Source organism: Protopterus annectens, chromosome 17.part0 (assembly GCF_019279795.1).
Source record: "Protopterus annectens isolate FY-2018-M chromosome 17.part0, PAN1.0, whole genome shotgun sequence".
NCBI lineage: Eukaryota > Metazoa > Chordata > Ceratodontiformes > Protopteridae > Protopterus > Protopterus annectens.
The window spans coordinates 807,005,314-807,033,134 of NC_056751.1; the positions used below are offsets into that span (position 1 = coordinate 807,005,314).

Genomic DNA, 27,821 nt, shown 5'->3' on the forward strand with positions numbered 1-27,821 from the left:
ATAATCATTATAATATTTGTAACATGACTCTAAGGGAAATGAGGGAACATTAAAACAACAGTGTAAGCAGACAACTGTCAAGACAGTACAGAATTAGCGTATCCATTTTAATGCACATTTTAAATAAAGCATTTCATTAAGACCTGTGGGTGATTCAGCATTTAATCTGAGTTGCCAGCGGAGTTCATTAACTTCTAATAATGTATTAGTATCACCCAAAAACATTTCAACATAATCCAACACTATAAATCTGAATTTGTGAAAAGAAAGGCAAAAATGGGAATGTTTCATAAGTGCATTTTTCATATCCATATTCCTGACAGCTGCAGCATGTTCTTTAAAACGAGATGACAGTTTGCGAGTAGATTTACCCACATAGAATGAAGGGCAAGATGCACAAATGGCTGCATAGACCACATTTGTAGTTTTACAATCAAAATGACTTTTAAAAGAAATATTGAAGTTATTATGAGGGAATGTAAAAGTATTTTCTATTAGAATATATTCACAAGCAACACAAGTACCACAGTGAAACATGCCCGGAGAATCATTGTGAATATTTGTGTTAAAAGAAATGGTGGGTCTCTATTCTCAAAGGAATTTCTTAAAGGTTTGGATTGCTTATGTGCAAACAGTGGGGTAGTACCCAATTTATTGGAAATCTCATGGCTATTGGTGATGATATCCCAATTTCTATGTACTATGGATTTGATGCTAGCAAGATCCCTGCTAATAGGGATAGGGAAACTGATGCTTCTGTCTGCTTTCTTGTCTGAAAATGTGTCCGTGTAAAGCATTAGCGAGTTCTGTGAATGCAAGGCATCAGGAAGCCCAGAGTCAAAAAAATGAGGGGCTTGTCTCTGGAAAGAACCATGATTGGTGGAGAAGTGGGCTAGGTCCTATTTGAAGAAAGTCAAATTTAACATATAATTGTGCTGCTGAAGTGATTCCTTGGAGTCAGTTTCTTTTTTACATACGGACTTGAATAATGAAAACTGAAAAAAAAAAAACTCCTTAAGACTGTTAACTAAATGTAATACATTTTATTTCAATGATAGAGAAGCAACTGTAATGAACTCTGTTGATCTTGATTGCTGATGCTTTTGTTGTTGTTGTTTAGTTGTGTCCCATTCTTTGTGACCTCAAAAGCTTTAGCACAAGAAACCTGTTTGTCAACAACTGCTTCTGCTTGCAAATCTGTATTTGTTACTTCATTGATGCTGTCAGTCCATCTTGGGTTTTGCCACACCCTTTTTCTTTTGCCTTCAGTCCTTCTCAGCATCAGTCTTCACATTGTGTGACCAAAATGTTTGAATTTTAGTTTTCATATTAAAGAATTCAGTAAACAGCCCATGTTTATTTCTATGAGTACTGTTCTTCCTGTAGTCCACAGAGTTCTCAAAAGTTTCCTCCAATACCATAGTTGAAAAGCTTTGATTTTCCAGCGTATAATATTACTGAAAGTACAACTGACACAACTGTTTGCTTCTGCTTGGAGAACAATCACTTTCACTAAATAAAATTTTGTTAACAAAGTGATGTCTTTGCCTTTTAAAATCTTAGATTTAGCAAAGCTTTCCTTCCAAGAAGCACGTGTATTTTAATTTTGTGGTTGCTGCTATTTATTTAGATCTTTACATGCAGGAAAATAAAATATGTAATTGGCTCTATTTCTTCCCCATCTGTTTGCATGGCAAGATGACATAATTGTATTTCTTTTACTGAGCAGAAACATTCCTACAATGGGGTTAGGCCAAGCTCAGGGGGAGGATGACCCTTCCTGTTGCAGACAGAAGTAGTAGTCCACAAAAACCACAAAAACTGACAGGCCAAAATAAGAGCCATAAAGATGACAGAGAGAATAAGAAAGAAATTATGTATTGTTACTATTATGCAAGCAGCCCAGAATTTCCAGTGAGAAGATATTCAAAAAGATTAATAGAAAAATTAGAGGAAAGAAAAATATTTGTACAAGAAAAAAATGTCAAAAGCTTCAAATGCAAATTTGCGTTCATTATTACAACAAATTCATGAAAAACATTATATAGACCAAGAAACCTTGGGCTGCTTGGGAAAAGAAGCAAATGAATAAGTATGAAAACATAAAAAATAAAACCTAGAGATATTTAAAAGGTATGAAACAGAAACATGGACATGGGAAAGAAAGATCTGATATAGTGTAATATTTCTGCAAAGGAGGTGGTGGTGCTGCAGTAGCATTGTCGCCTCACAGTAAGATGCTGTCAGGTTTGATTCTCAGCTAGATCGTCTTCTGCGTGGAGACATGCGTGAATGGGCATACCTTCGTTGAAGGTTGTGCGTCAGGGCTGGCAACTCGGCACATAAAAATCTACTGCCAATCATTAGCAGACCGGAGTTCCGCTGTGGTGACCCCTAACCGGGAAAAGCCGAAAGACACAACAACAACAACATTTATGCAAAGGAGAAAGTCAAACTAACCAAAACAAAAAAAGTAGCACCAAGCATATTTGATGAAAAATGTAGGCAAAGGCACCCAGATATGAAAAATTTCACAAGACTAAAAAATAAGATCACAAAAGGGGAATGTAGAACAGAAGATTAGTAAAGTAGAAATTAAACAAACAGAAGCTGAAGTCATGAATACTTGTGAAATGAAAGAATTAGTGTAGAAAGTCTAACACAGGTTATGTCACAGCATAATGGAACAATGAGCCCCCAAAGTAAGGAGAAACAGGTAGAGCAGGAGATATCTGAAGAAGAAATATGGATATGGGAAACAAAAAGAGATTTAATATGGTGTGATATGTATGCAAAGGAGAAAGAAAACTGATCAATACAGAAAGAGCAGCACCAAAGATATTTAAAGAGAAATACTGGCAAAGGGATCCAGATACAGAACATTTTACAATACAAAAAATAAGGGGGAAAATAGAAAAGAGGATTAGTAATGGAGAGTTATAAAAGACAGCATGATGGAACAGTGAGTCCACACAGTCAATGTTGTGGAGTGATAGGCTAGTGAGTTCCCCAAATGACAGCTCAATGGATGATGCAGGATGCAGCTGAAAATAATATGTCACAGGAAGATGATTTGGAACTTTCTGTAGAATGCCCACAGGAAATGGGGAATAAAGAAAGTGCCCTCAGTTTAGAAGAAAAAAAGATCCAAGGGATGAGTTGTTTGATCTAATAGAAATGGATTGGTGTATAAATATCGATGAAAGAAATAGATTACAGAAAGCCAATAAGACCCAAAATGTTGTAAGTCTGATAAAACAAATGAACACAGGAATCAAGAATATTAACAGAAATTCATGTGATATAACAGAAGTAAAAAGGATATTTACAGTGCAGCAAAATTAATAAGAGATAGTCTCATCACAAAATACAGGGCAATAGGGGAAAGGAAGGGAAGAATTCAAATGCCATAATGGAAGTATTGAACAGATAAAACTATAGAGCAATCAAGACAAGAAGTGTCACTGTTAGAAGAGTATTGAAGAGAGAACAGTTCAGCAAAATACATAGAAAGATAGATGAGAGAAAAGCAATGTGCAGTATTAGAACAGGCTTGGATTTATCATGCACTATTGCAAATAATAAACTAAAGATATCAGCACAGCAGAAAAATATAGAATGTATGCAGATAAATATAAAGCAAAAGCAGAAAATAAGCATTTCACTGATGATCAAAAAAGTGTTATAGAGAATTGGGAAACAAAGCAAAAGGAATTGTAGCACCACCAAATAAAAAAGAAATAGAGCATTTTGAAGAAATATCCGTGAAGACCCTGTGGAACATAATAAAGATGCTGAATGGAGAGAAGTAAACGAAACAGCAAGAAGTTCAAATGTACAGGATATGAAATGGGATGAAGTAACACCTAGAGAAACTGACACGAAATTAAGAAAAGCTCCTAAATGGAAAACCCCAGGCCCAGATGTAGTACCTAACTACTAAAGTATTAAAATCGTTATGCGAAGACTTAGTCCTGAGTAAGAACTACTTATATGTGCACCCCAAGCACACACCAGCTTGGGTAACAACAGGAAAAATCATACTCCTCCTTAAGGGTGAACCTGCAAGCTATCCTAAAATCTATAGACCAATAAAATACCTTTCGACAATGCATAAACTACATAGTGAAATTGATGCCAACAGTGCTTATAGGCATTTAGAAGAAAACTCAATCATGGCAATTGACAAAAGGGTGACAAAAGAAAGTCATATGGAACAAAAGATAATTCATTGTTAATTAAAGTCATAATGGAGACTTATAAAAGGGGAAAGAATCTAAGTATGGAATGGATAGTTTACAGAAAAGCATTTGACAGCATCTCACATTAATGGATAAAGGAGTGCTTACAGTTGTATGAGATACACCCTACTTTGATCAATTACATTACAGTGACCATGAAACAGTGGCAAACCACTTTGCAGCTAAGCCCTGACAGAGGACAAATTATTATCCCAGGGATAAAAATTCAAAGGGGGATATTTTAGGAAGACATTTTGTCACTGCTGCTCTTTCATCTTGCCCTTAACCCTTTAAGCTGTCTATCTGGCTCCCAGATAACAACAACATGTAAAGACTTCTCATCTTCTTTTTGTGGATGATTTAAAACTGTATAGTTCATCAGCTGAGGAGCTGAAAGCACAAGTGGAAGCAGTCAAAACTTTCTCAAATAATATAAGAATGTCATTTGGTCTTGATAAATGTGCAAAAGCAACATTTAAAGCAGGAAAGCTGCAGCACCCATAAAGTATCAGTTTGGGACAGGAAAGTGATATAAAGGAACGTGAGCAGGAACGAGTGCATAAATATTTGGGAATTGATGAAGGATCGTCAATAAAACATGTACAAATACGAACAAAACTCAGTAAAGAATATTTTAGAAGACTAAAAGTAATACTGAAAATAGCCTTGACATCTAGGAACAAAGTCCAGGCTATAAACCAATTTGTTCTTTCTGTTCTAACTTACAGTTTTGGGGTGACTGACTGGCCCCAAAAGGTATTGGATCAGTTGGACAGGAAAACAAGAAAATGCTTCATACTTATCAAATCATATATAAAAATCAGTGTATACCAAGAGTATATATCCCTCATTCTGAAGGAGATATGAGCCTCCTTGAAATTGATTATATGTACAGATCTGCAATCGTAGGACTGTATAAATATCTGCTGACATAATCAGATCTAAAATTAGTGAAAGTTTTGAAACATAAAAAGAACAGATCTAAGATGACTCCCCTGTTAGTTTAGCAGAAACATGTTATCAAGCAGGAATGGAAACCAAGCCAGAAGTAGACAAAAATCAGGCAGCAACTGAATGTGCCAAAAAACAAACAAAAGAACATAAGGAGAAGGATCAGATGAGAAGGCAAGAGATGTGGAAAAGACATAAATGTAGTCGCAAGTAGAGAAAGTTCCTGGAACAACCTCATGTAAATCAGGATTGGATGCAGGAATGGTTAAGGAGAGATGAATTTAAGCCAAAAGATGAATATTAGCATCCCAGGATAGTGGATTATGTACACATTGGCTTACAAAGTCCATTGAATATGTGGGAGACAAATGCAGGTTCTGTAAAACAGAACTGGAAACAGTCACACATCTTGTTGCTGTGTGTGATACACTAATGGCAGAGGGCCTGTACACTGAAAGGTACAATAATGTGGCAAGATTGTTGCACTGGGGATTGTGGAAACATTACAATATTGAAGTAGGTGAGAAGCATTGAAAACATGAGCCACAAAGCATTATAGAGAATGATGAAGTTTATATCAAATGGGATCACCCATTACCAATAGTTCAAAAAATAGTTTAAAAAATAGATGCGAGAAAACTAGATGTAGTAGTCCATGATAAAAGACAAAAGTTGCATTGATCATTAAAATTGCTACACCCACTGATTATAGTGTCTTACATACAGAGAGACACAAAGTAATAAAACAGCAGGATTTGCAGCCTGAAATGAGGCAATGTTGAAGAAGGATAGCCAGACAGTTGCAATAGTAGCAGGAGCAATGGGTTTCATAAAAGGAATTTACAGTCTTATTTAGATATGCTGACGATACATGTAACTCCAAATGAATTGCAGAAGGAGTCAATTCTGGGTACATTGCAGGGGCTGTTAAGAACACTTTTGGCTAACATTAAAGATTGAAACAATACTAATTATTTATTTATTATAATTAACAGATGGGGTTCCTCCTGTCATGGTATTAGAAACCCAAGAGACTTGGAGAAATTAAACCAGAAGAAAGCCAGCTTTTGTGCTTGCTACTTTCACCTTCATCAACAGGCTGTTCAATTCTTCCTTACTTTCAGCCATCAGAGTGGTGTTATCTTTTGTTAATTTTTTTTCATCAATTTTTATTCCACTCTATTGCATTTATTGTAGTTGTCTATTGCAGATGCTTTTGGATTATTTCCATGTAAGGCATAGGCCCCATACCCCTTACCCTAATGATGTCCAGACAAGTAAGTCTGCATTCTACTTCTCTTTCCACATTTGCAGAATTTCAGTTAAAAATTTGAGTCAGCCTTCAAAAACCTCCTTAGCAAAATATCCCCTGGGGCAGATAATCTTTCAAAAAAATTCCTTAAGGCCTGCAGTATGATATTGCAAAATGATCACTTTACCTGTACAACCTCTTATTTTCCCAGCCTCTGGAAAATTCACATTTAACCCCTATACCCAAACATGGCAACCATCAATAAATAAATAATTACAGGCTGACTGATAGATATCGTAAGCTCACAATTAAAAAATGTACTTAGCAGCATCATGTGTAAGCATCTGAGTTCTGTAAGATTCAGTTCTTTAGCTTCTTAATTTTCAAAATTTTGTAAGTATTTTTTACTATCAGTCAGCCCAAACTACAAGCAACATTATGAACAGGCATACTTTTTCACAGACACAGTAAAAACCCAGCAAATGTAAGTAAATATTTATATCATGACTTGTACACAAATTGACTTTACCTACAAAAAAAATAAATAAATAAATAAGCTGAGTCAGAAGATACTGCAGTCTGTCTCATCCAAAGTTTGACATACTGGCATACATCCATTTTATTTAAAAAAAAAAGCGGTGTATACTCATTTTAAATGGCATCCCCATAAAAACTATAAGTGTTTAATCATTTAAGTCTTTGTTTTGATCACATTTAATGTTCTCCAGTGATACAGCCGCTATGATTGTTTAACAAAAATATTTTAATGTATTTAATAGTATCCTTTGCCAATTTACCAATATTAGAGGTTGTGGGAGCTTGAATGCTATCTATCTATATACAGTATATATATATATATATATATATATATATATATATATATATATATATATATATATATATATATATATATATATATATATATAGGTTTACTATGACTTACCCGAACTGCAGGAAATTGAATGTCCAATGTGTAAAATCACGATTTCCAAGGGGAAGGAAATTGAACCAAAAGCAGTCGACAGAGGTTAGTTGAGTTGCATGGTACACTCTACCTTTCCAGAAGCGACTTGCTGAGACTGTGCAGGGAGATCATGCTTCAGTGAGGAACAAGGAAGTAGCCCATTTCCTCACTGTAGTGCGATCTCAGAGTTGGTATATTTAATGTGCAGGGGGTGTGGAGGGCACAGCCCCCCACATGGGGGGGTGCGGGGGAGCATAGACCCCCCGCAAAATAGTAGAGGTGAGCTTACTGCTGGGACTAGAAGAGGGGAATGTCAAAAATATCGAATGCACTTAATTGTGCAAATCATTTTTGAAATTCCACTCTTTCATGTCAAAATCGACCTATTTCTGCCATACCATTAATAGACGACTATTCAATGTTTCAATAGTAAACCATATATATATATATATATATATATATATATATATATATATATATATATATATATATATATATATATATATATATATATATACATACATACATACATACACAGTGTGTATGGATCTACTTCATTAAGTCGAATTGCCAGAACAGCAAAATACAAAACGTTGAGACCAAAATATCTAAATGTCAAAACCTTGGAAAGCCATAAACTCAACACTGTAATTATTAAAGACCATAACATCGAAAACACCATTGAATATGAGTCATCACAATACCATTCCCTTCTACACCTAAAACACTACATCCATACCTGCATACTCCACATTAAGCCTTTCTTGTGCCCCTGCACCCCCTGTACCTCCACATCCCCTACAAATTAAATATATCAACTCTGAGATTGCACTACAGTGGAGAAAAGGTACATTTTTCGATCGTCACTGTACCACGATCTCCAAATGTTACAAATATGCACCTGTTCTCCACACAAAACATCAACACACATCCAGAATACACACTTCCCCTCCTAGTAACTTGTCCCACCAGTTTAACTACCACTAACACTGTTTCTTTAAATCTTAAAAAAACTATTCAAAACAATAAAAAATCCCGTACCTATTCCTCAAAACCTTTAACCAAAACATCTCAAAACTCACTGTAAAATGTTACACGTTACCTCTGCCATATTGCTTCCACACTATACATAACTTCTTAGAGTGATAGTACAAGATTTAAACTCTGCACCACTAGAATACTAAAAAATTCGACGTTACAAAACTCAACGTTCTCAACTTTTGATGTTGTGGTAATTAGATATACTGATCGCGACATTTTCTATTTCACTGCTGTAGCAATTTGTCTAAATGAAGGGGATCCATATACACACACATATATATATATATATATATATATATATATATATATATATATATATATATATATATATATATATATATATATACACACACACACACACACACACACACACACACACACACACACTCACACACACATATACATACATGCACATACACACAAACACACATGCACACACAAACAGGCAAATCTCAATGATTTTGAATTTTGGAAATGTTAAGATATTAAATATATCATTCTGACCTTCATTTCATGTAGCTGCTGTCTTCAAGGAATGGTTAGCTATAGGAACCCATATCAGTTGTCTCATTGTGGTAGTGTGTTATAAGATTGCAGTGGATCAGATTATTAGTATAATTTCTGCTTGCCATTGATTTAAGTTACACCAGAGTTATTTGGAACAGTGGACAGTGCTGCCTTATAGATTTCTGATGTATTGAATATTTTGTCTTTTCTCAGAGTTATTTACAATTTTTGCAGATGACATGGAATGTGCTGAGATACACAGGATTGTGAGTAATGTTGTAGGAGAATAAGAAAACACCTTTCAGTTACATTATAATGAATGCGTTTTTTCCCCTCCTCTAATCTTTCTGTTGCTTCCCTCTGCTTCTTTCTATCTACCCTCTTTTCCTTCTTCGTTTTACCATTACTCTTTGTTTCTACCTCATTTCTCCTTCTTCTTATCCTCTATTTCATGCTTCTTCTCGCTATAACTACTACTTTTGTACATTTATATCTTTTGTCTCTTGGAAATACTTCTGTATTTGACTTATCCTTACTTTTTATCATGATTGATTTATTTTAAATAATGTACAAATGTATTCTGTGGGTTTGTTTTAATTGTTTGTAATACTTCTTGTCAATGAACTAAATGGAATGCTATTTTTTTTGATTAACTGAAACTTTATATGGAGCTTTTCTCCTCGGGTCTCCACTGAAAATGGGTCCTGTGCTCAGCTGGACCAACCCGGTTAACAAATGATAATAAATAATAAATAAAATAAAAACTGAAAAGGAGCAAAAACAAATTCCCATTGCACATGCAATGAAAGAAGAAAAAATATATAACTAAAATATGTATAACCTGAATGAAGTGAACTCTTTGATAAAAGTTTAGTACTTTTATCCTTACAATTAAAACCAACTTCATCAAAATGAATATAAAACTGTTTTCCAACCAATAGTTTTGGTCAAGGTTTCTAAAACTACAATTCAGTGATGATGGTGGATGAGAAACCAAATCCAGCTGTGTAGAAACGTAGCACTTGTAGTAAGGATTCATTGCCGTTTTGCACATGTTTAAAAATTATGTAATTACAGTTAGTGAAACTTGTTTGTTCATGTGAAGGCTGCCAGCCTAGCCAGACAGAATTGTGCAGATAATTCTATCATTTGTAAATATGAATGTGGAACTACAGACTTGTTTTCTTAAATGAAAGAATATGCTGTGAAATGTGAACTTAAAACAATGTAACAGCATTGCCCTCTGCTGTAAAGAAAGCTAAGACAAACATTTTTTGTTTGTCCTTTGAAGTTCAAATTACTTCATGACTGTCTTTGATGTTTACAATTCGGCTCCGGACAGGCTAGATGAAGGCATCCTGCCTATTGTTTTAACTTAAGGAATAATTACTAGAGTTTACATATGGAATGTATTTTATTGATGTAGTTTCCTGCAGCTGCAAGATAACAAAATAATGCAGTTTCTGTTGGCCTGGGAACACCAGGAAAGTGAAAGAATGATGTAATGTTTATCAGAACTGCAATTTCAATTTAAACAGAGAAAATCGGAAAGCATTAAGCATTTTTGTCTTGATCATCCAACTCACAGCACTGTCTTGCTCATCTGTAAGTTATCTTAGACTCGTGTTTTCTTTTAGAAATAGCTAGAAACTAGAACGATTAGACTAAGTATTTTTCTGTGATGTCAGAACTGTACTACTGAATTATTTTAAGTATTTCTGTGTGATCGCTGAACTCTTGACGAGCTCTGTGTAGTAGAAAGTATTGTCTTGTGTTTTTAATATTTATTATTAAATGTTTTAAAAACTTTTAACTGTGGCTGGTTTGTGTAGAGATAAGTTAAGCTCTAAGTGTACATTGCATGTATATAAGGATCCTGTACCAAGTCACTCTAATAAGCCTTGACTCTTTAAGTCATACTGCCAATTGGATAATAATATGGCACAGTAATAATTGGACACCATTTAAGAGCCTTTGAGTAGCTGATAATTATTAGTGGGTAGTGGTAGCTGGTACTACCATATAGTCTGGGAAAAAGGGGCACAGCTAGAGAACCTGTGCCAGCCTTGCCCAGGAGTGTCTGTGTGGTTGTATAAACTCTTCTCAAAGTGTGTGTGTGTCAGCTACTTGGGCAGGGACACAAAGCACTGGTTGGACAGAGAGGGTGCTAGAGATTTTAGCTTGCCCAGCTAGGCTGAGATCTGGACCCTATAGCTGTGCCAGTGGGGAGTCTTATTGAGGACCTGGAGATCAAGGGAGCAACCAGCCCCAGACTGACTGTGATCTCTGTGTGCTCTTAAGGGAAGTTGCACTTTACTGTGTGTATTTGTTACCCTTTCCTCATATATGAGACACCCTCTCTGGTGTTAGTTTTGAGGATTGAGGCTCCTTGATTGCTGGGCCAGGGCACGGGCATCACAGTTCACTATAGACACCAGTTCAGTCTACATCTGTATTCGTTAAAATCTGGGCATAGAATGTTAGACAATATTCAGCCTGCGATAACATTATGCTGACAAAAGATATTAATGCTCTTTGGCTGACTTAGTGGTAGAAAACAATTATTTTCTGTTTCAAGAACAATACTATCAACAAAAGTGCCACCATCAGGACAGACACTGGTAATGGCTCACTGGAAAGTGGAACAGTTGTTTAAACACTGACTTATTAATCAGGTAGCATACTATAAATGCTGTCTAGATGATTTGTTTTTCATTTGGAGAGGAAGTGAAGGATTTTTGAGATTTTATTGGGAGCAGAGGTAATTTTGTCAGTACTGTAGATATTATTATTATACTAAATATTCAGACAAAAAGTTTCATCACAAGTGTATTCTAAACCAACTTGTGTAAATAATTATTTACATTCTGTAAGCTGTAATCTTGAAAATATTAAATTAAATATAGTTTAGAGTCAATTGAGTCTTAATTCTAGACTCACTACTGATAATTCAAAATTTGATAAAGGAATTTTTTTTTTTTTTTTTTGCTGGAACTGCATTTGTTGCTAAGATATACAGCTGAGAGCAACAATTACAATGGTTGACCAAGCGAAGTTAGAGACAAAAACTGTTTATGTGCCTATCTTGGTAGTGAAGTCTGAATGAGTGGATCAAAGGGATAAGTGGAATTATAGGGATAATGTTGAAATTCACCCCGGGGATCACGTCAGTCGCCCTGCTAGACAGGGGTCCAGGGAAGTAAATAGTGTGGGGAGAAATAGCCAAGGAATTGTTATGGCTAGGCTTGTGTAGGCCCTAGGGCCGATAGCCTAGTACCAACCTATGAACCTATGTCAGATCATTTGGACTAGTGTTTTCAGTTGACAGAGTATTAAAAATATTTTGACAGAGAATAAAAAAGTTATTTCTGGGAATAATAATCTAGCTAGAATTAGTGGAGATAGGCCTTGTAAATAAAACAACTGCGGTGGTGGTGCTGCAGTAGTGCTGTCGCCTCACAGTAAGATGTTGTCCCGTTTGATTCTCAGCTAGAGCATCTTCTGTCTGGAGACATGCGTGAATGGGTATACCTTCACTGAAGGTTGTGCATCAGGGCTGGCAACTCTGCACTTAAAAATCTACTGCCAATCATTAGCGGACCGGAGTTCCGCTGTGGCGACCCCTAACCGGGAAAAGCCAAAAGACACAACAACAACTAATTTAAAAACAAAGTCGTAAAATGATAATTATAACATATTATGTCACTGGTTACTAACAAGCTGAGGAGCATGTAAGCATGGAAGTTTATTTCTGAAGGGCCATCTTTAAATGTGTCACATGAAAAGAAAACATGCAGAGCCAGGGTACTTTATACCTGCAGCTTTACTGGAGTGGTTTGTATAGCTAGGTGCTTCAGCTGTCAGAGCTTCTACGTGGGTAATGACCATTAGAAAAGTTCTCATAAAATAATTTATCAGAACAGCTGTGCAATTAAAACTAACAGTGGTGGAAATGCATTGAATACAGTAAGAAGCACCCTGGCTTCTGCAGATTTGTTTTCTTTGTTATAGATCAGGTTATGCCCATTCTGAGACTCACCATCTATAATATCCAGTATGAAAACAGAGCACTGTATTAGCAACTACATTTAACAGCTGATGTCACTCTAATTTAAATGATGTCATTAATAACAAGTGTTGCTTAAAAAGTAAGGCCATTAGGCAATAATGTTTAGTTAAGGCCATACTTTTTGTTATTCTATGTTTTTAGTTTTACTATGGCACGTCATGAGCTTTTTTATTTTTTCCCTGACTGTATCTTTCCAGTTTTTCAGTATGTGAGCTGGGGGGGGGGGGGGGGGCAAAAAGTGTGGTAAGACTGAGGACTTGGCGATGGCACAATAAGATGTGTACTACACTAATGAACCATAGGGCCTTTTTTATGCCTAGTCATGCATCCCAAATCTCTCACAAGTTTTAGTATGCTTGGTAACCAAGGACATTAGCAACCTCCAAACACTTGACCCCATACAGTTTGGTTTTGTCAAAGGGAGATCATGCATGTTAAACTTGGTCGACTTCTTTGAAACAGTCACCAAAGCCATGGACAAGGGGAAGATAGTGCACACTGCCTACCATGTCGTAGCCAAAGCTTTTGACACTATTCCCCACTTGGGCATAATAGATAAACTCTCCCAGTTAGGCAACAACCTGTATGTTACCAGGTGGGTAGCTAACTGGCTCACTGATAGAACCTTCTCCGTCAAAGTAGGGGAAGCCACCACTAATAGTAGACCTGTAATGAGCAGTGTACCCCAAGGATCAGTCTTGGGGCCTCTACTGTTTAGGATATACTTTTCTGAGGTGCAAGCCAAAACCAGTAGTCTGTAGCTGACCAAGTTTGCAGATGACTGCAAGCTGAGCACTGTCTTAAATTCCCCAAGTGATGTGAACATCCTCCAAGAGGGCCTTACCCAAACTAATAACTGGTGCCAGAAGCATGGCCTCAAACTGAATGCCAAGAAATGCATCATTATCCCCTATAGGGAAAATGTCATCCACATGAATTATTACATTAATAGCAATGTACTAAGCATGCAATCAGTCGTGATGGACATGTGCACCCAGGTTGAACAACTTGACCTCTTGACCACCCACACCACCACTCTGTCTATGGGCTTTCTACATGTACCTCCAGGTCATAATATCCAGCATCCCATCCAGGAACAAGGAGGTCATAACATCCCCCTCCCCTCTTATCAGACCCATTATCGAATACAATGCTCTTCATGCAGCATATACCATGCCAAGACATGGAGCAGTTAGGAGACCAGGAATGTTCCCAAACCAGGAAATCCAGGGTCTGTCTACATCTATCAGGTACAAGGTAGCTTAAAATACCTGTTCCTAGTCAGTCTCAGATCAGTCAGACAGACTCATCCTGTGTACAGTATATGGCATGACATCAGAGTTGATGGAGTTGCTGCATTGCTGTAAGACAAACTCCACTCATGCAACCTCTTAAAGGCCCTTGTGACATCTTAGAACCTTGTTGGTGACATGTTGGTGGGATATTTGTGTCCCCCAGACTCCATCTAGAAATAGACTCCCTCTCCATGTCAAGCAGTCCTCCTCTCTTCTAGCAGAACCTAAGAGAACCCCTGGGGAACCTGAAATATGGACTGGGAGGGAACTCACCTCCCTGCCCCTGGTGACCCCAGCAGACAGGAAAAGAACTTGGGGAAACAGGGGCGATGGGTGAAATATACTAGGCTAAGGTGGGGGTAGTATCATCAAGGCTACCCTATGAACCTAAGCCAGGGAGATGAACCATTTATACAGGCTACTTGCATTCATTAGAGACATAGGTGTCAAACCAGGGATGCATTTTCTATTCCGCATCCAATTGTCCAAGTTACACTTGAATTGGGTTAGGGAAGAACTCTGCTTCACATGTTTGGGGAACCTGTTCCATTGAATGGATAGTCTCTGGGGAACTTACCTGTCTTTCCAGTAGGTCCTATTTATATCACAGACAAGGTTTAAATATTTATAATGGGTAATTCTGGTGTTGCTTGTTTTGCAGATATGCAGCAGTTTTATCACAGTGAGGTCTGACAATACCTTGTATGCCAGGCATAGATTTCCCCTCAACAGCCTGTAGAAGATAGAATGCAGGGATAAGGCTTTGAGGCAGTCTGCATGGCACATGTTACTTATGCCCTATATTCTTTTAACGAGGAACCTCTGTGGACATTCAGTTGTTCAATGTGCCTGGTTAGGTATATACCAAAGGGGCATTGTTCCCAATAGTAGGTCCAATCATTGGCAAATGTAAGCAGGAGCTTGGGAGATGAATACAGTGGAACAGTTACCTCATCATACCTAGATGCCATACCTCTGTTTATAAGTTGTACAAAATAGAATGATTTCCTCACTACTGTAGATATGTGATGGTCAAAGTCTAGATTACTGTCTATGTGTGTCTCCAAGTCCCTAACTACATGGTTGACTGTTAGTGGTGGGTTATCAATATGATAGCTACCAGGGGTGGACGAATTCCTGAAGGATACTATTATGCATTTATTGACATTTAGTTTTAGTCTATGGCTCTGACACAAATTATTTGTCTATGTCAGCCCTTCCTGCCTTCCTGGAGAATATTAGGTGTTGGTAGGGGATTTTATGGCTGCTCCTAATTAGTACTCATCTGCAAATTTGGTCTGCCAGAGGCCCTTGACATTTCCCTTTTCTTCAAAAAGTAAATCCTAAAAAGGAGCGGTCCCAGGAACAATCCCTGAGGGACTTTGCTTGTGACTGGCTTCTTTGTAGAGTTGGACTCACCAATTTTAACTTCCTGGGTCCTGCCTGTTAGCCAGCTGGCTATCCTCTGGGTGTCATAATGTTTTATACCTAACCCCTTGAGTTTATCAACAATACCCAAGTAAGTATTGTGTCACATACCTTGACCAGCTCAAGATAGGCAGTGTGAAATATATTGCCCTCATCCATTGCTTTAGTGACCTTCTCAAAGAAGTCCACCAGGTTGAGTAGGCATGACCTGGCCTTGATGAAACCAAATTGAGTGCCAGAGTTTGGAGGTTTCCTATGTCATTAATGATAATTTCCATGATAACTCTTTCCACGGCTTTGCATATCAGACTAGTGAGATTTATGAGTTTGGTAGTTTCCATGGTCTGTAGATGGCCCATCTTTGTGCAGAGGGATGACTGTTGTGGTTCTTCATTCATGAGGCATGAAGCCTGTTTGGAGGCTATAGTTAAATACCATTTCAAGAGGGCCTGATAGGTTATACTTCATGCTGTTTAGAAGACATTCTAAGACATTGCCTGGGCCCATTGATGCAGTGTTCGTAACTTTAGAGAGAGCATTGACAATCTGTTCCTCAGTGATATGGGGAGTTATATTTCTTGGCATTTCCTGAGGGGAGGTTGAAGGGGAGAGGGGCTAAAGTTAAAGATGAACTTGTATGCCAGTAGGGTTGCTGTATCTTCTGGCTCAGTACACGTGGCTCCATTAACAATGAGCTCCACAGACAATTGTGTAATTTATTTATTTATTTATTTTATTTGACATTTGGTTACTGGGAAAGTCTGACTGGGTAAGAAACCCATTTTAAGTGGAGGCCCGGGAAGATAAGCTCCAATACAAAGAAAAGGAATAAGAATATATAGGTTTTATATAATTAACAACAGAAACAAAAATGCAGAGAAGAAAAGTCAACTTACAGAACAACCCCCCCTAAAAAAAAGAAAAGCATAAACATACATTTTTACATGGGAAGATAAACAAGCATGTCTAAGCAAATCTAATACACTTACATTTTTACAGAGAAGATTAACAGTCATATCTGCAGACATATATTATACATAGGAAGTTTAACAAAACATGACAGATAGGATATTTTTATAGGAGGCATGGTTGCATCATGATGGAATTGCATAAATAGGTGTGATAGCAATACAAGAGACTATATAATTGGTCAGGTTAATTGAGTAAATACAAAGATCCTCACTTATTAGTAGAAATAGCAGAGAAACATAGTTAGAACTTGAGACAAGGGAAGTGATGGATGGTAGTGTGGGGAGGAATGGAATAATTAAGATAGAGACTAGATAAGAAGAAGGTAGGAGAATTCATCAGCGCAGGCAGTTGGTAATTAGGTACAGTAGAGTAGGGGGGTCTAAGATGGAAGAAGGAAGGTGAAAATTAGCAGAGGTGGTTAGTTGCAATTCATATAAAAGTAGAAGAAAGGAGACAAGTGGGGAGGAGTTAAGAGTGGAGTAATTGAACTATGGCAAAGTAAAGGGGATGGGTGTCAGCTTTGAGGTTGCAAAATATGGATGACACACAGTTAAAAGTCTTTCTTTGAAGATTCAAGATTTGTTTTACTTTGATATAGTTGTTAAAGTTGTTAAATTCTGTGCATGTGTTGTGTTTGTACAGCAGTAAGTGCATAGATGAAAATGAGTAGCTGCATTTATGGCTTCCCGCTGTTTCTAACTTAACTCATCCTTTCAGTGTTAATGAATTTGATAACAGGGAAATAGGGATGTCACACAATTAAACAATCTGTATTGTGGTTATACAACCAACCAAGGCTTAAACATGACTCACCAACAGCAAAACTCCTCAAAATTATTTCTAGCTATTAAAAGTTGGTTTCTATTGAGACAGAATAAAAGGTGAGGCAAGCTTTCTTGATACTAAACATGCTACCTCCTCCTAGATTACCTTCACCAGTACGCAAAATGGCAGAGATCCCAATGAGCTTATAATAGAATATGCATCCATAACATTTGTGTTCTAACCCCCTTCAGCTATCCATTAACTTGAAATCACTGTCCAAAAGAATCTTATCTATTATTGAAAATAATTTTCTAATCATATGAGATTTAAATATTAACTATAATAACTTCTAAATCTAAGTTAACTTAGTCAGTTACTACTGAATCCAGCTAATTTCTGATCACTCCGGGTCAAACCTAGCATCTAGCAAATATACCCTACTAGATCAGGCCATGACAAAGATACCTAGTAACTTTATTCAAACAATGGTTCAATCACCTTTAATTAGTGATCACTGTCCTATTGTTACTATGTATACATTTCATTAACAAAATAATATCAAAATATCCCAGAATCATAGAAACATGCAGAAATAGATCTCACTCCCAATCGCCTCCCTGTTATAATTTTCAGTGCTATGGGGATTGGTTAGTTACTCCACAGAATATTTTCTAAACATTCTTTTTTCCCTGTTCAGGTGTTCTTCTCAGCCCATTTCATACAATGACCCAAGTTAAAGAAAACACCCTCATAAAAACAAAAGAAATTGTGCTTAATATTATATTAGCTGTTGTTTACAAGTACAGCGAGTTAAAACATTTTTGTTATAGTTAACTAACTTTGAATGGCTTCTTGAGCTACATTACCAGGGTAATTTCATGTTACATCTTGATGATTTAACTATGCACTTATAAAAAACACCTAGCCAATTATCAGTTAAGGGTCTGTATTGTATTGTATTATATTTATCTATTTACTTCAATTTGTTAATTCAGAGAGCCAATTCAGCTCAGAACCCCTTTTCACTAGAGGCCCATGGAGAAAAGCTCCATAAACTATGCTTTAAAATAAACTAAGTTACACAACAATATGCAGGTGTAGAATCAACCTGTAGAGTTACCTGACATTTACATTAAAATATATGCAGTATATTCAAAGTAAAGACTGAGACAACAGCTTTGGATACAATTTCAATGATTCTAGAGATCACTATATTTACAAATAAAACAAATAAAGGTCAGTGTTATCCACTGCCTACACTGTTTGGCAGTATAATAGTTTAAAGAAATATTTATATATATGAGTAATATTCATAGTGTTGACTGCTCAGAATGTCACATGCAAGTACAATAATGTTTAGCTGCAATCTCAGAATTTTGACAAATGCTGGTGGCTTCTTGTTTGAGATCCTTGTCCAGCGGGAAGTAGGCTTTAGCACTTTCCCTACTCAACTGTGATCTCGGAGTTGGTCTATATAATTAGCAGGGGGTTTAGGGACACAGGGGGCCTGGGCCATCTGCACTGAAATAGTTTAAATTTTTTTGTATGTTTTGGCCTTCTGTGTTTGATCTTTTAGGGTGCGATCCTTTGTTTAATCGACACAGTGATAGAAATCCATTTATATATATGGTAAAATCGAGGCAATAAAAATTATAGCAGAAGAACAGAGTCTGAATAGTGAGAGGTAAGGAAATAAAAATGCTAATACAGATACGGAGACCAGATGTATATAGTTAGGTACCAGTCAGTATTGATTATATAATTAACCATCAGGTCATGTGATAATGAGAATATCAAAGAATGACTCAAGTAAAAGTTATTGTATATTTGTTATATATTCAATACTGAGTGGCATCTAACTATATACATCTGGTCTCCTTACCAGTATTAGCATTTTTATTTTTCCTTACCTCACTATTCAAACTCCGTTCTTCTGCTATCCTATATTAGGGACCAACCTAACACTCTCATACTGGGCAACTTCAACTACCTCTTTATTAACTGGGAAAAGTAGTCATGTACCAATACAATTGCCCAACGTTTCCTGGAATTCATTAATTCCAGTGCCCTGGACCAGCTAGTTCTTACCCCCACTAGAGGTAGCAACATCCTTGACCTGGTCATTAGTAGCATGGGCGACCATTGCTCCACACCAATAGTCATCTCCTCCCTGGTTAGATCCAACCACAAACTAATCACCTTGGAAATCCACATCCCCCCCGCAAAGGTAACCACCATGAAAAACTTCTCCAAAGCTAACTTTGGGCTCCTAAAAACAGAGGTGGCTAACTTCACGGCACCCATGCAAATGGAGAATAGTTGCATGACCACCAAATCATGCACCAATGCACTGTACGAACACGTACATAAATGCATGGATCTCACCTTACCTAATAGAACCAAGACACTCTCCTCCAAAAAAAGGAAGCCAATCTGGTGGTCCCCTGCCATAAACAAACTATACAACAGAAGGAGGAAACTGATGTGGAATAAGGTGAAGTCCCAAGACTGGAAAAACTCCCTTATCAGCCTCAACAAAAAGTTGAGATCCCTCATCAAATCCTCTAAAGCTAGCGATGAAAACAGAATTGCAGCAGATAGTAAAGACAACCACAAGGCCTTCTATAGTTATGTAAAGAATCGCCACAGCAATACCCAGATTTGCTCTGAGCTACTGCACAATGGTACTTCGTATACTGAGCCAACAGATATTGCCAATATACTGGCCAACAGATTCAGTGCCAACTTTACCCCTCTCTCCCCCACCAAAGGACCAATCATAATACCTGTAGATTGCCAGGCACCCAGTATTAGTGCTGCACAGGTTAAAACAGCACTGTCTAAGGCCAAGAATACAACTTCTGTGGGACCTGACAATATCCCTGGCTGTGTTCTACATGAATTACAGAGTGAACTGGCACCACACCTGTGTGCCCTGTTCAATCACAGCCTCACCTCAGGCTTTGTCCCTACCGAATGGCGCACTGCTACAGTCATCACTCTTCACAAAGGAGGAGTGACTACAGACCCTGGAAATTATCGACCCATTAGCCTGATGAGTCTGATATGCAAAGCTATGGAACACATCATCATGGACCTAATAAACAAGGATATAGGGAATCTCCAAACTCTGGATCCCACACAGTTTGGTTCTGTGAAGGGTAGATCATGCCTGCTCAACCTGGTCGACTCCTTTGAGTCACTCACCAGAGCTGTGGATGAAGGCAAGGTGATTTATACAGCCTACCTTGATCTAGCCAAGGCTTTTGATACCATTCCCCACTCAGGAATCATAGAAAAACTCACTAAGCTAGGCATCAACCCCTGTATCACTAGGTGGGTTGCAAACTGGCTCACAGATAGAACCCACAGTGTGAAAGTAGCTGACTCCAAGTCAGACTGCCAACCTGTCATGAGTGGAGTCTCACAGGGTTCAGTCCTGGGTCCTCTCCTGTTTGGTATCTACTTCTCTGAAGTCCAGGCTAACACGAAGGGACAAAGTTCGCAGATGATTGCAAGTTGGGAGCTATTATTAACTCTCCAAGTGATGTTGACATCCTATAGAAAGGCCTCACTGAGACTGACTGGTGTCAGAACCATGGCCTTAAGCTCAATGCCAAAAAATTTGTCGTCATCCCCTCTGGGAAAAAACTGGTTCCCATGTATTAAAACATCGATGGTAGTCCACTGAACACAGAAGGAATTATAAGAGATCTGGGAACACAGGTTGACAGAAGCCTTTGTTTTGACCACCACATTGCCACTGTGGTCAGAAAGTCCTTCTATGGGGCACAACTCATTACAAAGGGTTTTGCATCCCGGAAGAAAGAGGTCATTGTCTCCCTCTACTCTTCCCTCATTAGGTCAGTCATTGACTACAATGCCTCATTTGGCATGTACCTCACTATACACCTGCAACAACTGGAGAGGCTGCAAAAGAACTTCACAAAGAGGATCCTAGGCCTTAAAGACTTATCCTGTAAGGACAGACTCAAAAAACTCCAACTATTCTCTGTCTCATATTGCCTACTTAGAGGCAATCTCTGCTCGACTTACAAATTCATGTCTGACCCAGCTCTGTTAGAAATGCTACATCTAAAGAAATCCCAATCCCTGTGCACCACATGCTCCAAAGACCTCAACCTCATTACTGCAATCAACAGAACAAGCTGGAGGGACAGGTTCAAAAGCCAGAGACTGCCCATGCTATGGAATAGACTTCCCATACATGTCAAACAGAGCACCTCACTGTCCCTCTTCAAGAGAAACCTTGATGAGTGGATGGGAAATAGGAAATTCACCCCAGGGATCACTCCAGTGGCTCTACTCAACAGAGGCACTGGGAACTAAGGTCGGGTGGCAAAGTGCCAAGATAATCCTATGGGCTAGGCTTGTAAAGGCTCCAGGGCCATTAGCCTAGTACACACCTACGAACCCATGTAATTTTGTAACAAAAACATACCTGTATATCTGTCTGGAGATATTTTAATTTCTTTAAGAAGAGTTTGTGATTACTCTGATGATGTAACTCAGTAGGGATAGAGTTCCTTACTTTTACCACACATACCCCATTAAGGAACCCCACTCCCCATTAAGGAGACCATGATAAAAAATTTCTCCAAAGCCAACTTCATGCTTCTTAAGACAGAAGTGGTGAACTTCATGACACCCATGCAGATGGACAATACGGTTACAACTGCTGAATCCTACACAAATGCACTCTATAAGCACTTACATGAGTGCATGGATCGTGCTATCCCAAACAGAACCAAGACGCTATCCTCCAAAAAAAGGAAGCCAATCTGGTGGTCCCCTGCCATAAACAAACTCTAAAACAGAAGGAAGAAACTGTTGCAAAAGCGAGTAAAATTCCATGAGTGGAGGAGCTCCCTGGTCAGCCTCAATAAGAAGCTGAAATCCCTTATAAGATCCTCCAAAGCTAGCTATGAAAACAAAATTGCCACTAATTCTAAGGACAACCACAAAGCACTCTATAGCTATGTCAAGAATCTTGATAGCAACACCCAGATCTGCTCTGAGTTACAGCACAATGGCACGAAAATTACAGAACCAACTGATATTGCCAAGATCCTGGCAGATAGGTTCAGTGCTAACTTTACTCCCCACCCCCTAAAGGGCCCATATCTATACAGGAAGAATGCAGAGTCCCTGTAATCGCAACTATGCAGGTAAAAGCTGCACTCTCTAAAGCCAGAAACACATCATCCATGGGACCGGACAACATCCCAGGCTGCATTTTACATAAACTTCTGAATGAACTGGCTCCCCACCTAAGCACCATGTTCAATAATAGCCTCACATCAGGCTTTGTACACACTGAATGGTGCACAGCAACAGTTATCCCACTCCACAAAGGGGGAGCCACCACTGATCCTGGGAACTATCACCCTATTAGCCTGATGAGCCTGGTCTGCAAGGCCATGGAACGTATCACCATGGCACTCATAAACAAAGACATTGGTCATCTCCAAACTCTGGATCTCACCCAGTTTGGGTTTGTGAAAGGCAGATCATGCCTCCTGAACCTGATCAACTTCTATAAGGCAAACACCAAAGTCGTAGATGAGGGTGAGGTGGTTCACACAGCCTATCTTGACCTCGCCAAGGCTTTCGACACCATCCCCCCATTCTGGAATTATAGCTAAACTCACTAAACTAGGTATAAATCCCTACATCACAAGATGGGTTGCCAACTGGCTCACTGACAGAACCCACACTGTAAAAGTTGCAGACTCCAAATCTGACCTCAAACCAGTAACAAGTGGAGTACCACAGGGTTCAGTCCTGGGACCTGTCCTGTTTGGTATCTACTTCTCTGAAGTACAGGCTAACACAGAAGGCCTCTGGCTAATGAATTTCACAGATGACTGCAAACTAGGAGCCATAGTCAAGTCTCCAAATGATGTGCATATCCTACAGAAGGGCCTTGCTGAGACAGATGCCTGGTGTCAGAGCCATGGCCTCAAACTCAATGCCAAAAAGTGCAATGTCATCCCCTTTGGTAAAAACTCTGTAACCCATGAACTACCACATAAGCAGCAATCTACTTAACACAGAATGTGTGATAAGAGACCTTGGGACCCAGGTGGACAGTAGTCTCTCCTTTGATAATCACATCGTCACAGTAGTCAGGAAGCCCTTCTACATGGCACACCTCATCATAAAAGCGTTCTCATCCAGGTAAAAAGAGGTCATTGTTCCCCTCTACTTGACACTCATTAGACTCATTATAGAGTACAATGCCCCTTTTGGAATGTACCTCACAAGACATCTGCAGCAGCTGGAAAGGCCACAGAAGTACCTCACAAAGAGGATTACTGGCCTCAAACAAATGCCCTACACTGACCGTCTCAAAAAACTCCAGCTTTACTCCATAGCATATTGCCTACTCCGGGGTGATCTCTGCCTTACATATAAAGTTATGTTAAACCCAGAGCTGTTGGACATGCTACACCTAAAGGAATCCCAGTCCCTCCGAGCTACACACTCTAGGGACCTAAACCTTGTCACCACAATAAACAGGACATGCTGGAGAGATAGATTCCTGTCCCAGAGACTTCCCATACTCTGGAACAGGCTACCCATCTATATCAAGCAACGTTCTTCATTAGCACTCTTCAAGAAAAATCTTGATGAGTGGATGGGAAATAGGAAATACACCCCGGGGATCACTTCTGTGTCTCTGCTCGACAGTGGCACAGGAAAATAACTTTCTTGGGTGTCATAAGCCAGGGGACCTTGTTGGCTAAGCTTACGTAGGTCCTTGGGCCGATAGCCTATTACCTAGCTATGAACCTATATACCTATACAGAGTACAGTGAGTCACCAGTCCATGGCTTTGGTGATTGTCTCAAAGAAGTCAACCAAATTTAACAGGCATGACCATCCCTTGACAAAACCAAACTGTGTGGAATTGAATGTTTGGAGGTTGCCAATGTCCTTGTTAATGAGGTCCATGATAATCCACTCCATGACCTTGCAGATCAGGCTAGTTAGTCTGATGGGTCTATAATTTCCTGGATCGGTGGACACTCCATCTTTGTGCAAAGGGATGACAGTGACTGTCCTCCACTTGGCTGGGATGAAGCCAGTACTCAGGCTTTGGTTGAATAGGGTGCCTAATTTTATTTATTTATTTATTTGACATTTGTTTACTGGGAAAGTCTGACTGGGTATGAGCTCATTTTCAGCAGAGGCCTGGGAAGAAAACCTCCACAGTACACATTAAACAGAATTTAAAAAATGAACAATGGTTACAAATATTAAGACAATAACAAAGTAGTACAATCTTTGAAATACAATAAAAGAAAAATAAGCAAACTATAAAGGCAAGCAATAAAATTGACCATACATTATACAGAAGGTAGAAGAGAGTTCCTAATGTGCATGTTACATGATGATACATGAAAAATATATAACAGAATAAGTCATAGGTCGAAAAGCCATATACTTTTTCTGGCAGGAGAACTAGATTGTAAATTTCGGTCAAATTCTGGGATAGAGAAAGGATAGTGTAAGAATATGAAGAAAGGACATTAGAATGTTAAGGAATTAAAGAGAGGTGAGGCTAGAAAGTAGGTAAAGCAGGAAGAAAAGTAGGATATATCAAGAGAAAGTCTGTTAAGAGTGGGGAAGAAGGGAAAAGAAAAGAGCGCTAAGATGGCGCGGAGCATGGGCAGATCCAATTATTGGTTAGATGTTCTTTCAGCCTAGACTTAAATGAATAGTAGCAGGGTACAAGTCTGATTGCTTCTGGAATGCCATTCCATGATTTGACGGGTCTATATTAGATAAACAAAAGTTTATCTAATCAAACACTGACATCATCGGAAATCCCGGAAATCGAAATTGCAATTATGAGATCGCAGTACAGTGAAGATGGGAATATTTTCCCTTTCCTCACTGTACGATCATGGTGCAATCTTGGAATTGGAATATATATTTAGTGAGAGGTGTGGGGGGCACAGCTCCCCACAATTGCAATTTCAAGTTCCAGGATTTTCGATGATATCAGCGTTCAATTAGATAAACTTTTGTTTATCTAATATAGACCTGATTTGGCAACACAGTAAGAGTACAGACTAACCCTGTTAGATCTTTGAGGTTTGTAAATAGATAGTAGATACGTGTAAGTCACAAGATGGAATATAATGTCAAAGTAGTGATGATGTTTGTGAAAATGAGGAGTTGTACAGTAATTTGTGAGTTAATGTAAGTTGATTAAAGGTGAGAATGTGGGGTCGTTTGAGCCAATTTAGGGACTTGAGAGCAGCGCAATGATGAGAATAATGGGCCTGCCCTGTGGGAAATTTTGCTATTTTATTATAACATTGACTAAGTTTTGCTTTGAGGGAAGAGTGAAGATTGGTTAGGATAGGTGAAGCATATAGAAGGGAGGGTAAGAGATAAGTGGTGACAAGGGTTACTCTTGTGGAGTTGGAGATTAATTTTTAGCCCTATACATCATGCCCAATTTTCGATTCTTTTTTTATGATGTTGTTGATAAGTAGGTCAAACTTAAGATTGTTGTCAATAGTTACACCTAACAGTTTTGTATGTGAAACCACTTTGATTAAAGTATTGTTCAGAGAAATAATAGTAAAGTTAGAGGCATCTAGAGAAAAGTGTTTTGGTAAAAATAGAAGTGTAGTTTTTTTAGGCTAAGTAGTAAATGGTTGTTGATGAGCCAAGACTCAATGGAATTGAATGCTTCTTGCATTAAATTCTGCAGATGAGAGAGAGTCCTGGCACAGCAGATTAATACAGAGTCATCAGCATATTGAATTAGGGTAGCTTGATTGGTGGCAGTATTAAGATGGTTAATACAAATGTTGAAGAGAAGTGGACCTAGTATTAAGCCTTGGGGTACCCCAGTGCTAACAGTTAAGTAAGGAGAGAAGTTAGAGTTCCATTTGACAGACTGATATCTGTTAGAGAGATAGCTAGTGAATCATTGTAAGGATATTTTGGTTAAGCCCAGAAGAGAGAGTTGGGATAACATATGGGCGTGGGAGACAGTTTCAAAGGCTTTGGATAGATCTAAGAATAGAGAAGAGAGAAAGTTTCCTGAGTAGTGAGCTTTGTTGACAGTGTCAGTAAAGGATAGTAGAGCAGTGATAGTACTGTGTGCTGGTCTGAATCCATGTTGGGTGGGAGAGAGAAGATTATTATCAAGTAGGTATTGAAGAAGTTGTTTATGGATAATTTTTTCTAGAATTTTTGATAGTGGTGAAAGAATAGCAATTGGCCTATAGTTAGAGATTTCTGTGGAGGTGCCACCTTTGTGGAGAGGAAGGATGATGGTGTTTTTCCACAAGGGGGGAACATAAGACTCCTTGATGGATCTATTAATGATTATTGAGACAGGGTAGACAATTGAGTCAGCAGACATTTTTAGAAATTCATTAGGAAGATTGTCTGCAGAGGGGGAACATGGCCTGAGCTTTCACAGGAGGGATTTGATAAAGGAAGTATTAACCAGTTGAAGGGAAAATGTGGGGTGACAGGTAATAAAAGGCTGAGAGAGGGTAGAGGGAGATGGAAGGAATTTGTTAGTGATGAAAGCTATGTTGTCAATGAAGTAAGAGTTAAATTGAGTTTTTATGTCAGGGGAGGTACTAACACAAGATGGTTGGGAGGGGGGGGGCTGACTTCCTGGATTTAGGATTTTTTTGATAGTGTGCTAGAAGGTTTTTGGACTGGATATTTGCTGATCTTGTGGGTTTGCATAGAACTGTTTTTGTCTAAATTAACCTGTTTCTTTACAAGGTTATGCAGTGTTTTGAAATGCTGTAAATTACTGTGAGCCTTATGTTTTAGGTAAGTTGTCCAAGCCTTGTGTCTTTTTTGCATGAGTGATCTGGTATAGACAGAAAGCCAAGGAGTATAGCTGGTTTTGACTCTTTTCCTTCTGGTGGGAGCTAAACTGTCTAAAGTGTTTAGGAATGTAGAATTAAATTGTTCAACTGCATCATCTAGTGGTAAGTATTTAAGAAAGGACCAACTGATGCCTTTTAATAAATTTGTAAAGGCCTGCTGGTCAAAGTTGGATAGGTTTCTTACTGTCTTGTAGGTGTGTTGTCTACATGAATGTGAAATAAGTCTAATTGTACAGATGGGGTGCTGATCACTAATAGAGGCTGGAAGTGTTTTGAATTGAGAGAAATTATTAGGATGGGAGACCAAAACCCAATCAATTATTGAGTGGTTTTGGTTTGTGGAACTAGTAAAGGTTGGATGAGTAATTAGTTGAGAAAATCCAAACAGGTTTATGCTATTTGTGGGAAATTGTAATTTAAGTTTCTGCCAGTCAATG

General features: G+C 38.4%; 1 protein-coding gene across 1 annotated transcript in view; it reads left to right on the forward strand.

Moving 5' to 3' along the window:
• Positions 1-27,821, forward strand: part of LOC122791532 (intelectin-1a-like) — a 144,932-nt gene that overhangs the window by 578 nt on the left and 116,533 nt on the right. The gene's annotated exons all lie outside the window — the stretch shown is intronic.